This window comes from Lactuca sativa, chromosome 5 (assembly GCF_002870075.4).
Source record: "Lactuca sativa cultivar Salinas chromosome 5, Lsat_Salinas_v11, whole genome shotgun sequence".
NCBI lineage: Eukaryota > Viridiplantae > Streptophyta > Magnoliopsida > Asterales > Asteraceae > Lactuca > Lactuca sativa.
In genome coordinates this window covers 327,581,805-327,594,922 of record NC_056627.2, presented here as the reverse complement: position 1 = coordinate 327,594,922, position 13,118 = coordinate 327,581,805, and positions in this window count along the sequence as shown.

The window sequence follows — 13,118 nt, the reverse complement described above, 5'->3', positions numbered from 1 at the left end:
ATTGCATCCCTTCCTACATTAGGTTAATATGCTTTGTTCGATCACATTTTCCAAACTCCTTAGCTTCTTTAATTAGCTTATATGTAGGTTACCTTTCAATCTGACTGCATCATGAAAAGTAAAATCAGTGTAAACAAATATTTATCAGAACAAAATAATATAATATACAAACTACGTTCAATCAACAACAAACAACAAAAGTTTGTAACGTTATAAGAATAATCATACATACTTATAAAGCTAACATTTTTCCTTGAACCTTATGTTATTATGTTGAAGTTTTTAATTTGTAAATTTGTTATATACTAATTCTTTTTTGTATTTTTTTTATTTAAGTATTCTTTTAAGAATATCATTGTATGTTGTTGTTGAAATTTTAATGTAAATTAGATTAGATTCATGTTATCGATCATATGTTATGGAAAATTATATATATAATATTTAATTAACTATTGTATACATGTTTGTATGTTCATGTTGCTTCAAAGCAATAATTAATTAAAAATCATGGATATGTCTTATCCATATTATCCATGCAAATCTCTTTTGAAATGCTAATTGCCTTTCTTATCACTTTGTTAGTTAGTGTATGTTTCACATTTTAATAATAATATTAAGTGTTTCTTAAAAGTCTTCTTTAACTTATTATTAATAATAAGTGGTTTAAAACTAATGAATAACAATTTTAAATGATAATAACATCAAATTATAAATTACATTTAGCTATAAATAAATTGTATTTTAAATGAACATCATTATTGAAATTAGAAAATGATCGCATAAGTAAAAATATAATTAATCAATAACAATAATTGTTAAAAATAATACTAAATAGATAATTATATTTAATTCTATTAATGAAGAATGTGGGTTGATGTCAATGAATATTATAGTTCAAAATAATAGAGAATATATATATATATATATATATATATATATATATATATATATATATATATATATATATATATATATATATATTAGTGTAAAAATATTATCTCAAATTTTATGTTAATAACATAACCATTTTAAACATATATTTTTCAATATTTTAACAATATCTTTTTAATTTTCGCTGAGCAACGTGCGAGAATTCGTCTAGTTAAATATATAGATGAAACATATGATCAAATTATACATAATTATAACTAAACACCTATACAAAACATAAACACAAATTTAGCAAAACAGAATACCTAGAATATTAAACTATCAACTTAACACTATTTTTAAAAACTTCATACTTGCTCATTCGTTAATCTATATGATAGGATCTGAAATTAAATTATAGTTGATCAAACCGTATTGTAGTAATTTACTACTAGATTATGTCATTAATCAACAAATTCATATCTTTGAATAACATTCTATTTATAATTACGAACATAAAAACCAAACTATCATCAAGTAATATATTTTTTTATATATTCTAGATTCTGTTACAAACTATTTTAAACAAGTTCAGACAGACAAACATCAATTATTCATAACATTATCAACTAATTTATTCTATTATAGAGTAATATATTTTATATTTAAACTAATTTATTCCATTATGGACAATATTAAGTTAACAATAAAGTTCAAATCATTTCAACAAGCTAAAACAATAAAAAGTAACATATTCTATTATAAATATCTTAAATTAACAACAAACATCAGTAATTTAGAACAAGAACTTAACAATCTAAATAAACCTAGTTGTTGTAAATAACTTCTATACAAAAATAAACCTATCTAAACTAAACAAGTTAATTAACAATTATGGCTAGAATAAAGCTATATTAAATATTTTGTACTAAAGATTCTGAAATTTTGTAATTCATTGCTAATTCTAGCTATAGTAAAGTTGGATCAAAGACTAACCATGGGTGTAGTAAACAAGTAAATTGCTACAATACACAATTTCACAAGAGTGCGTCATAAATCATAATCATAGAATAATTAGAATCAAAATCGAGAATAATTCAAGAGTATTTAGCAAAAGACTTCATAAATTGGTGCTGATTTATAACATAGAATAAATATATCATAAAGTAATACTAGTATATGAATTAGCTTTAACTTATCAAATTAGGAAGTAAAATTTTGATTAATTAATAAAATAACATCTTAAATCAAATTAGGAAGTAACATCTGATTTATCAAATTAGAATACCTAGAATGTAAATACATCAATCACTATTTTACTAAATTCCTTTTTAGAAGATCATATAATTATTAAAAAAAAAAAGCATCTAAAACTAAATTAGAAATTAACATTTGACTTATAAAATCGGAATACCTAGAACACCACGTTATCAAAAACTATTTTACTAAATGTTTTAACAAATCATCTAATTAATCAAATAAAATAACATTTGGAATCAAATTAGGAAGTAACATCTAACTTATAAATCAGAATATCACGAATAACAAGTTATCAAACATTATTTTTACTAAAATTTTAATAGATTGTCTTATTAATAAAAAATACAACATCTGACTTATCAAAAATATAATATGGAGAATATCAAGTTATCAAATAGAAATGTACTTAATGTTTACTACATCATGTAATTAACCAAAAAAAATAATATATAGCAATGAAATTATGTTAATCAGAATACTTAGAATACTCATGTATGATAACCCATTTCAAAGCATTTGTACTAGTTAATAATTAATCGATTATGTGGAACTGGGGTTTACACGATTGTTATTGCTTACGTGTTCTTACCGATATGAATATCAACTTCATAAATCGATCATGTTAAAAACTATCTTCAACAAGTTTAAAACAACAAACATCAATCACTCATAACATTATCAACTAATTTCTTCTACTATAGAGTAATATATTTTTTTAAGTAATGTACTTTTTTAAAGTATCTTAAGTTAACACTAAACTTTAAATAATTACAACAAGCTAAAACATTAACAAGTAAATATTTATACAATATCTCAAGTTAATAAAAAACATTAATCACTTAGAACAACAATCTTAATAATCAAATTAAACCAAGCTACAATAAACAAATTTAAAAAAAAAAACACAAATCTAACCATAATAAACAAGTTTATTGTCAACTTTAAATACAATAAAGTTATATAAAACATTTGGTATCAAAGATTCTAAAATTATGAAATTCATTGCTAACCCTAGTTATAGTAAGTTGAATCAAAGACTAACCATATGTGTAGTAAACAAGTAAATTGAGACAGTACAAAATTTCATAAAAGTGTTTCATAAATCATTATCAAATAATATCTAGAATCAAAATCATAAAAAAAACAAAACGAGATATTAGTGTCATCTTACCAAATTGTTGAACTATCTATTTTTATGACCAAAATCAGAATTAGGAGAATCAAAATCAGATGTATCCGAGCTTTGATTTGTGGTAGTATGAAATTATGCTTTTCAGAAGGAGAATCAAAATTAGTTTCTTTGTGTTTTTATTGAGTGATTTGAAAAAAAAAATTATATTGTGGAAGAACTTTGAGTTGATGAAAGAAAATTGTAATCACGATTTAAAATCTGAATCAAAACACTAAATATCAAAATGAGAATGAATCATAATTGATTCTTAGGATTTTTGTAGAAATATTTCATAATCAAAATCGAATCGATTCAATGATTTTAGGAAGAGCAACGTGAAGCAGAATCAAAATGAAAGGAAATCGAATCTGGGTAAGTACTTCAATCAGGATTGTAAATCAGGAAGAATGATGGTTTTTAGGGTTTGTTGGAGGGAGAGAGTTTCTTGGTGTGTGAAGAATGAATGAATTTGATTGACTCACGATTGTAGTTAAATTAGAAACAAAGTTACAATACTACCCCTTTGTGTCTTTCATTAATCCCAAAATTTGATAGAATTTCAAAAATGTCACCGCCTTTATCTGTTTTAATTTGATTTAATCTCATTCATAGATCATGGTAGATGAATGGTCTAGATTTTTTCTCCATGTCTCAGAAAATATCATTATCTCACAAGAACTCAACCCTATATATATATATATATATATATATATATATATATATATGTATATATATATATATATATATATATATATATATTGTCAAGTGTCACTTTAATACAACTCGTCATTAATATTATGCCATATGTCATATAGATATATTAGACAAATCATTTCAAAATTCAAATTTATATTTTCTAATTCTACATTAAACTTGAAGTAATAATAATTTTAAAATTTTGATATATCTCTTAATTAATAATTTATTTAAACTGACTTATTTAAAATAACTGATTAATATATATCAATTTTTATTATAAGTTTAATTAATTTTATAACCGTGGTTCAACAAGTTATAACTAGTATATATATATATATATATATATATATATATATATATATATATATATATATATATATATATATATATATTGTGACAACTCGAAATTTCTTCAGTTCCAACCGTTAAAAATAAATCAATTCGGAATTTATTTCTGCTCTTTTTAGCATTATTTTGAGTCTAATTAAATATACTAAGCTCAGTACAATCAATTTTGGGGTCCAAGAACGCATTTTACTAAGTCAAAACATCACATCTGGGCCAACGCCCCTTCTAGAGGAGTGTACAGCCGCAAACTCGAGTTTACGGCCATACACCCCACCCCACCCTTGGCCGAAAACTCCCTCCTATATATGGAGTACTTAGCGTCTATTTCACACTTTAAGCACTTCAAAGACCTTCTCTCTCTAGTCTCTCTCTACCTTCATCGAAATTTCCTCCAAGATCTTCAAGATGTCAGTGTTTTTCCACCTTGATTGATGCTACAATTCCTTATTCAAGTGATGAATCCATGTTTCATCTTTTAATTTTCATCATTTGTTAGATTTTCATCTCTCACCAAGAACACCAAGACCATACACTAGTTCTTGGAGGCTAAAAACCTCATTTCAAGCTTCCTAATAGTAAGTAAGTACTCCCTATGCTTGACATCTACTAGAAACCTTTGATTTTCACCTAAAAATCGACCCAAAAAGCATGAACACGGAGGGTTTACGGCTGTACACACCTCATGGACCGTAAACCCTAGTATTTGGTCAAATATTGAGCTTAAACAATCATTTTAGCCATATACGGGACTTAGAACACTTCTGGGAGGCTAGAAAGGACCTTGAAACACCATAAAGTGCACCTTTCATCGAGTGTTTATGGCCACAAACTCATGGACCATAAACCCAAGGGCCGTAAACCCACGGACCGCAAACTCTTGGGCCGAAAACCCTATTGGGCCGCAAACCTATGACCGTACACCTTTTATTGTGACCGTAAACTCCCCTCCTTCAGTCACATGTGATTCTAACACTTAGTTCCAAGTGTTTCCTAGTCTGTAAGGTGGTTTACTTCCATAACAAATAGTGTTATGCCCTCATCTAATACATATATGTGCTATTTTATGTTAAATAGGATCTAATTGCGTACCAAACATTAGTTGATACTCAGCATCCAAACCGATCTTACATTCGAATCATATGTCAAACAGTGAGTTCATAGCCCTACACTTTTATAATTTTTAAATGTTTTTAGTGGGGGGAATACAAGCCAAACAGAACGTTTTCAACAAGTCAAACTTATGCAATTTATACAGATCATCAGTTTTCATATGGCACTTAGATACTTAATCCCTTTTTGTATTATGTAGAGCATAAGGGACATTTTCTAAATTTAATTGCATAATTTTCCGAACATTTCACGAACTTAACATTACAGTCAAACTATAAGGGTATAGTTTGGGGATTTCACTATTAGTTTTAAATATGAAAACTAATAACAAGGTTGAGTACATAAATTATGAAAAATTTAATTAATGACACACATTACAAGAGTACAACAATTAATAATTATTTAAGTATAATTATTTTTACTCTACAAAACATACATCAGATTTTACATACGAAACAACAATAGGCTCATATATTATTACTTGTAAAATCCTTAACCTAATTGGGAGACAAGTCCTTGGGCGCTTACAACATTAACTAAGTGGAGGAATACCCTTATGAATCAGAGTTTCCTTGAGGGAAAGCGTGGCTTTTATGTATAGATCTATACGGGACTGACTATCCCGCACCTTGCTGCTAGCTACAGTCGGACCGGCAGGTCTATGGGTGACAAATGTCATCAAGGATATTGGCGTCCATTTCACGTCGTATCAAGTTTAAGTATGGTCATAAAACTCGCCAATAATACGACACTTTTACGTAATAACAGACTTCTCATGAACAACTGCTTTAATATCATAAGTGCAGTACTTATGTCTTACAGTATCTGAACCATTAAAGCAACAAACACACATATACCAGGGAAAATAAGGGATTTTCCCGGACCAAGCCTCATACTTTACATACTGGCGGTAGCCAGGGCTTTCAAACGGAACATACTTTACATACTGGTGGTGGCTAGGGTTTTCAAAAGATACAAATCATATTTTACATATGATAAAAATCAATCATTTATACAAACTCAGTGACTAGTTTTCATTACAAAAATATGCTTATGAACTCACCAGCTTTATGTTGATACATTTTCAAAACCACTTGTATTATCAGGACAACAATAGACAGGTACTCTTGCCAGCTTTTTGGAGAAGACGGAGCATTTTGGAGTCTCGTCTTTTACTTTTGTCATATACTAATGTATACAAACTATGTTTTTCGAATAGATGTAAATATTTATATGTAATGTAATTGTTATGTTTACTTTCATTACTATGATGCAATTGTTGTGATACTACGCATGACGTCATCCACCCCCGGACGTTTCCGTCGTTTGTCTTACAGTTCAGGGTGTGACAGATTGGTATTAGAGCTATTGTTTATAGTGAACTAAGTATACCGAACCTTACATGGTATACAACTATAAACTCTAAAGGGACTGAAGTGCTCTGAAGTAAAAGTATACTTTTAAAATGTAAGTATGTTATAAGAAGTATACAAGTATAGCGACATACCAGAAACAATATCATAAGTAGAACAAAACAAAAGTATTTGGAAGTTGGAAACTACATTTAAACCTGGGCAGTTATGTAATCATGTCTAGGGTCAATATAGCCTGATCAACTATATTTATTCGAGACATGACCAACATGTGCTTGGGAGTGACTGTGATATTGCAGCAGACCTAAAACTTACCAAGTATCCATACAATAAGATATCAATATAAGAAAACATATAACTTAAAAGTACTATAGGATTATTTTCTCTAGAGTCAAATTCATTTCCAAGTGTTGCTACTCACTCCTTTTAGTGATAGTTTACTTACATTAGTAACTCTTCCTTGTTTATCGCTTAGTAGAACACTCTATCTATCAGGTTGAAATATATCGCTTCATATCTCTTGATTCGGATCCAAAGGACTTACCATCCTCTTCTTCCTGATTATTTTTAGAACAAGATGCCTCCGAAGAAAAGACCTAGCAAAAAGAACAAAAATACCCCAGCAGATCCAACACCACCTCCTCAGTTCGATCCTGCTATGTTCCAGGCAGTAGTCACGGCCGCTGTGGCTGCCGCAATGTCGTAGATAAATTCTGGCAGCTCTAGCGGGTCGAGTAGTGGTGCCCAATCCCTCAATTTTGATGGAAGCCAAGGACACTAGAAGGAGTGCTCCTATAAAGATTTCATGAACATAAAACCCACATCCTTTGACATCAATGGATGTGTTATTGCCCTGACTCGATGGTTCGAGAAGATCGAGCCATCTTCGAAATTTGTTCCTGTTCTGAAGCCAACAAGGTGAAATTCGCCACTTGCACTTTGACCAGCAGAGCACTGACCTGGTGGAATGGTCGGGTCAAATCTCTAACCCTTACAGTAGCAAATGCTATGGGTTGGGGGAGCTTGAAGGAGTTCATGCTTATTGAATATTGCCCAAGGGGTGAGATGCAAAAACTGGGGCAAGAATTATGGAACTTGAAGATGAAGGTTTCTGACATTGCCTCCTACACGGCTAGATTCTGTGATCTGGCTCTCCTCTGTCTGGGAATGGTGATCCTGGAAAGCAAAAAAAAAATTGGAAGATACATTTGGGGATTGACGCCCCCAACATAAGGAAATGTCTTGGCCGCTAGGCCAGCCACTTTTGATAGCGCTAAATGCCAGGCGCAGACTCTCATAGATCATGGAGTTGATCTTGATAAAGTGATAGCCGCTCCCAAACCAAAAAAAGTGAGTGGTGAGAAAAGAAAGTTTTGGAAGTAGCGAAAGGGCCAGCCTTCGCAGGAGCCCTCAAAGAAACAGCAAACGGTGGCAGTTCACACTGCTACTACTCCTGCCGCTCAAGAACCTACCGGTAGATATGCTGGTACTCTTCCTCGGTACGACAAGTGCAATTATCATCGTAATGCCGGCCCATTCCGTGAAATGCTCTATAACATCTATGGGAAAAAGGGGCACACACTCGAGTTAGTAAAGCTCTAGTCCAACCAACCAATCAGGCATCTGGAGCGGGTATCAGTCAAGCCTGTTATGGCTGTAGTGAAGTCGGGCACTAGAAGAGAAACTACCCCAAGGCAACAACAACAGGTAGCACAGGGAGAGTGCTAGCGATGAGCCAGGAGGAGGCAGTTGCATATCCCACAGTTGTTACGGGTACATTCCTCATCGACAACTCTTATGCATGCATTCTTTTTGATTCTGGTGCAGAGAGAAGTTTTGTTAGTCATGAGTTAAAGCATCTTCTCAAACATAAACCCCAACCTCTAATTGAAACATTTACCATTGAGATGGCTAACAGTGAGAAAGAGAGCACTAAGGACATATTCATCAGCTGTACTCTTACCTTCAACGACTATTCCTTTCTTATCGACCTTATGCCTGTTCCCATAAAGATTTTGATGTCATCATCGGCATTGATCGGTTGAGCCCCAATCGTTTTGATATTCCTTGTTACGAAAAAGCTATTCGTCGCAATCTTCCCTTTGGTGACACCCTCATGGTTTATGGCGATAAACTCAGCTCGAGCCTTCGTATCATTTCGTGCATCAAAGCCTAAAAATTTCTACGAAAGGAGTGTCATGCATTCATAGCCCATGTTGTTAACGAGAAACAGGAAGTAAAAGACCTCGCGAGCATCCCCGAAGTCTGCAATTTTCCTGATGTCTTTTCTGAAGAACATCTGAGTATTCCTCCTGAACACCAAGTCGAGTTCCGAATTGACTTAATCCCCGGAGCTACCCCTATAGCTAAATTCCCATATCACCTAGCGCCAACTGAAATGAAAGAGTTATCCTGCCAGCTCAATGAGCTCCTCAACAAAGGATTCATCAGGAAGAGTTCCTCACCCTGGGGAGCCCCGATCTTATTCGTGAAAAAGAAGGATGGATCCTTTCGGATGTTCATTGACTATCGCGAACTAAACAAACTCACTGTCAAAAACCATTATCCTCTTCCGTAAATCGACGACCTCTTCGGCCAACTTCAAGGGGCCAGCTACTTCTCAAAGATAGACCTAAGATTAGGGTACCATCAGTTGCGAGTTCATGAGAATGATGTTCCCAAGAGAGCGTTATTAACTTGTTATGGACACTACGAGTTTGTAGTAATGCCCTTCGTACTAACCAATGCACCTGCAGTATTCATGGACCTGATGAATCGGGTGTGTCGTTCCTTCCCAGACAAGTTCGTAATCGTGTTCATCGACGATATACTTGTCTATTCCATAATCGAAGAAGATAACAAACAACATTTTAGATTAGTGCTAGAAACTCTAAGGACGGAGAAGCTATACGTGAAATTCTCCAAGTGCGAATTCTAGATTCGAAAAGTAACCTTCCTAGGTGACGTGGTAAGCGAGGAAGGCATATACGTAGACCTTTCCAAAATCAAAGCGATAGAGAACTGGCCATCACCGAAGACGCCCACACGAATCCATCAATTCTTGAGACTTGCTGGCTATTATTGCAAGTTTATCCAAAATTTCTCTAGGATTGTCAAACCCTTAACCACTCTGACTAAGAAAGGTGTACCCTTTTGTTGGAGTGAAAAGTAAGACACTACGTTCCAAACATTGAAGCAGGCCCTATGCAGCGCACCTATCCTGTCTCTACCCGAAGGGACAAAGGACTTCATTGTCTACTGCAATGCATGCAATCAGGGCTTAGGTTGTGTGCTCATGCAACGAGGAAAGGTTATCGCCTATGCCTCAAGACTGCTGAAAGTACACGAAGTCAACTATACAACTCATGATTTAGAGTTAGGAGCAGTAGTCTTCACATTAAAAATATGGAGACATTATCTCTACGGAACTAAGTGCACCATCTTCACTGACTATAAAATCCTGCAACACATCTTCGACCAGAAGGAGCTGAACATGAGACAACGGTGGTGGGTAGAACTACTCAGTGATTATGAGTACGAAATTCGCTACCATCCCGACAAGGCCAATGTGGTGGTAGATGCCCTTAGCCGAAAGGAATGCTCAGGTCGGAAAGTGAAAGCACTAACCATGACCATCCATTCCCACTTATCCACACAAATCAGAGAGGCTTAGTTGGAAGCCTTGAAGCGAGAGAACGTGCCGGAAGAAGCCTTGAGGGGGATGGAAAAGAACTTAGAGATCAAGGGAGATAGAGTTTACTATTTCATGGATCGGATATGGACCCCAAAGTTCGGAGGATACAGAGAGGTTGTCATGAATGAAGCTCACAAGACCAGATACTCCGTTCATCCAGGTTCGGATAAGATGTACCTCGATCTCAAGAAGTTGTATTGGTGGCCAAACATGAAAGTGGAAATTGCTACCTTCATGGGAAAGTGCTTGACTTGTGCCAAGGTGAAGGTTGAATATCAGAAGCCCTCGGGTCTACTCCAATAACCGGAGATACCTGAGTGGAAGTGGGAGAAAATTTCTATGGATTTTATCACAAAATTACCCAAATCTCCGAGTGGATACAACACCATATGGCTAATAGTCGACCGATCGAAAAAATCCGCTCTCTTCCTGCCAATCAAAGAAACGTTCAAGATGGAAAGACTTACTCGGATCTATATCCAAGAGATAGCTCATCTGCATGGTGTGTCAGTTTCCATTATCTCTGATCGAGATAGCAGGTTTACCTCGAGATTTTGGCAATCATTGCAGAAGGTTGTTGGAACTAAACTGGATATGAGCACAACTTATCATCCTCAAACATACGGGCAAAGTGAGAGGACCATTCAGACATTGGAAGACATGTTGAGAATATGTGTCATAGATTTCAGTAAGCCATGGGATGCCCATTTGCCATTGGTTGAGTTCTCCTACAACAATAGTTATCACACCAGTATCAAGGATGCGCCTTTTGAAGACCTTTATGGCCGCAAGTGCAGATCCCCTCTATGTTGGGCTGAAGTGGGCGACACGCAGCTAGCCAAGGGGCAATTCCCTGACAGCACTCTCACTAGTCCAAAAATCATCCACGAAACTACATAAAAGAGCATTCAAATCCGAGAACGACTGAAAGCCTCACGAGACCGAAAAAAGAGCTACGCCGATAAACGACGAAAACCTTTGGAGTTCTAGGTTGGAGACCATGTTCTGCTGAAGGTCTCACCCTGGAAGGGCATGATACGCTTTGGAAAGCGTGAAAAGCTGAATCCGAGATACATAGGACCATTCGAAATCGTTGCTAAGATTGGTCCTGTGGCGTACAAACTTCGCTTACCACAAGAGCTTAGCAACATCCATCCCGTCTTCCATGTCTCAAATCTTCGAAAGTGTCTATTTGATGAGACCCTTATGATCCCTCTAGATGAGATTTAAATTCACGAGAACCTTAATTTCGTAGAATAACCAGTCGAAATCGTGGTCCGAGAGATCAATCGAACGAAACAAAGACGCATCCCGATTGTGAAGGTTCGCTGGAATGCCATGCAGGGACCTGAATTCACTTGAGAGCGTGAAGATGAAATGAAACAAAAATATTCGCATCTCTTTCCAAATCCATGATTTGTATTCTATGTTCGAATTTCGGGACGAAATTCCCTCTAACGGGGGGATGATGTGACAACCTGAAATTTCTTAAGTTCGAACCGTTAAAAATAAATCAATTCAGAATTTATTTCTGCTCTTGTTAGCATTATTTTAGGTCTAATTAAATATATTAAGCTCAGTACAATCAAGTTTTGGGTCCAAGAACGCATTTTACTAAGTAAAAACATCGCATCCGGGCCAAACCCGTTCGAGAGGAGTGTACAGCCGCAAACTCGAGTTTACAGCCGTACACCCCACCCCACCCTTGGCCGAAAACTCCCTCCTATATATGCAGTACTTAGCCTCCATTTCACACTTTAACCACTTCAAAGACCTTCTCTCTCTACTCTCTGTCTACTAACATCAAAATTTCCTCCAAGATCTTCAAAATGTAAGTGTTTTTCCACCTTGATTATTGCTACAATTCCTTATTCTAGTGATGAATCCATGTTTCATCTCCTAAATTTCATCATTTGTTAGATTTTCATCTCTCACCAAGAACACCAAGAACACCAAGAACATACACTAGTTCTTGGTGGCTAAAAACCTCAATTCAAGCTTCCTAATAGTAAGTAACTACTCCCTATGCTTGACATCTACTAGAAACCTTTGGTTTTCACCTAAAAATCGACCCGAAAAGCATGAACACCGATGGTTTACGGCCGCACACACCTCATGGACCGTAAACCCTAGTAAGGTCAAATATTGACCTTAAACACTCGTTTTACCCATATACGGGACTTAGAACACTTATGGGAGGCTAGAAAGGATCTTGAAACACAATAAATCGCACCTTACATCGAGTGTTTACGGCCGCAAACTCATGGTCCGTAAACCCATGGACCGCAAATGCTTGGGCCGAAAACCCCATTGGGCCGCAAACCCTTGACCGTACACCCTTTGTTGTGATCGCAAACTCCCCTCCTTTAATCACATGTGATTCTAAAACATAGTTCCCAGTGTTTCCTAGTCCCTAAAGTGGTTTCCTTCCATAACAAATAGTGTTATGTCCCCATCTAATACATATATGTGCTATTGCATGTTAAATAGGATCCAATTGCATACGAAACATCATTTGATACCCAGCATCCAAACGGATTGTACATTCGAATCATACGTCAAACAGTGAGTTCATACCCCTACACTTTTATAA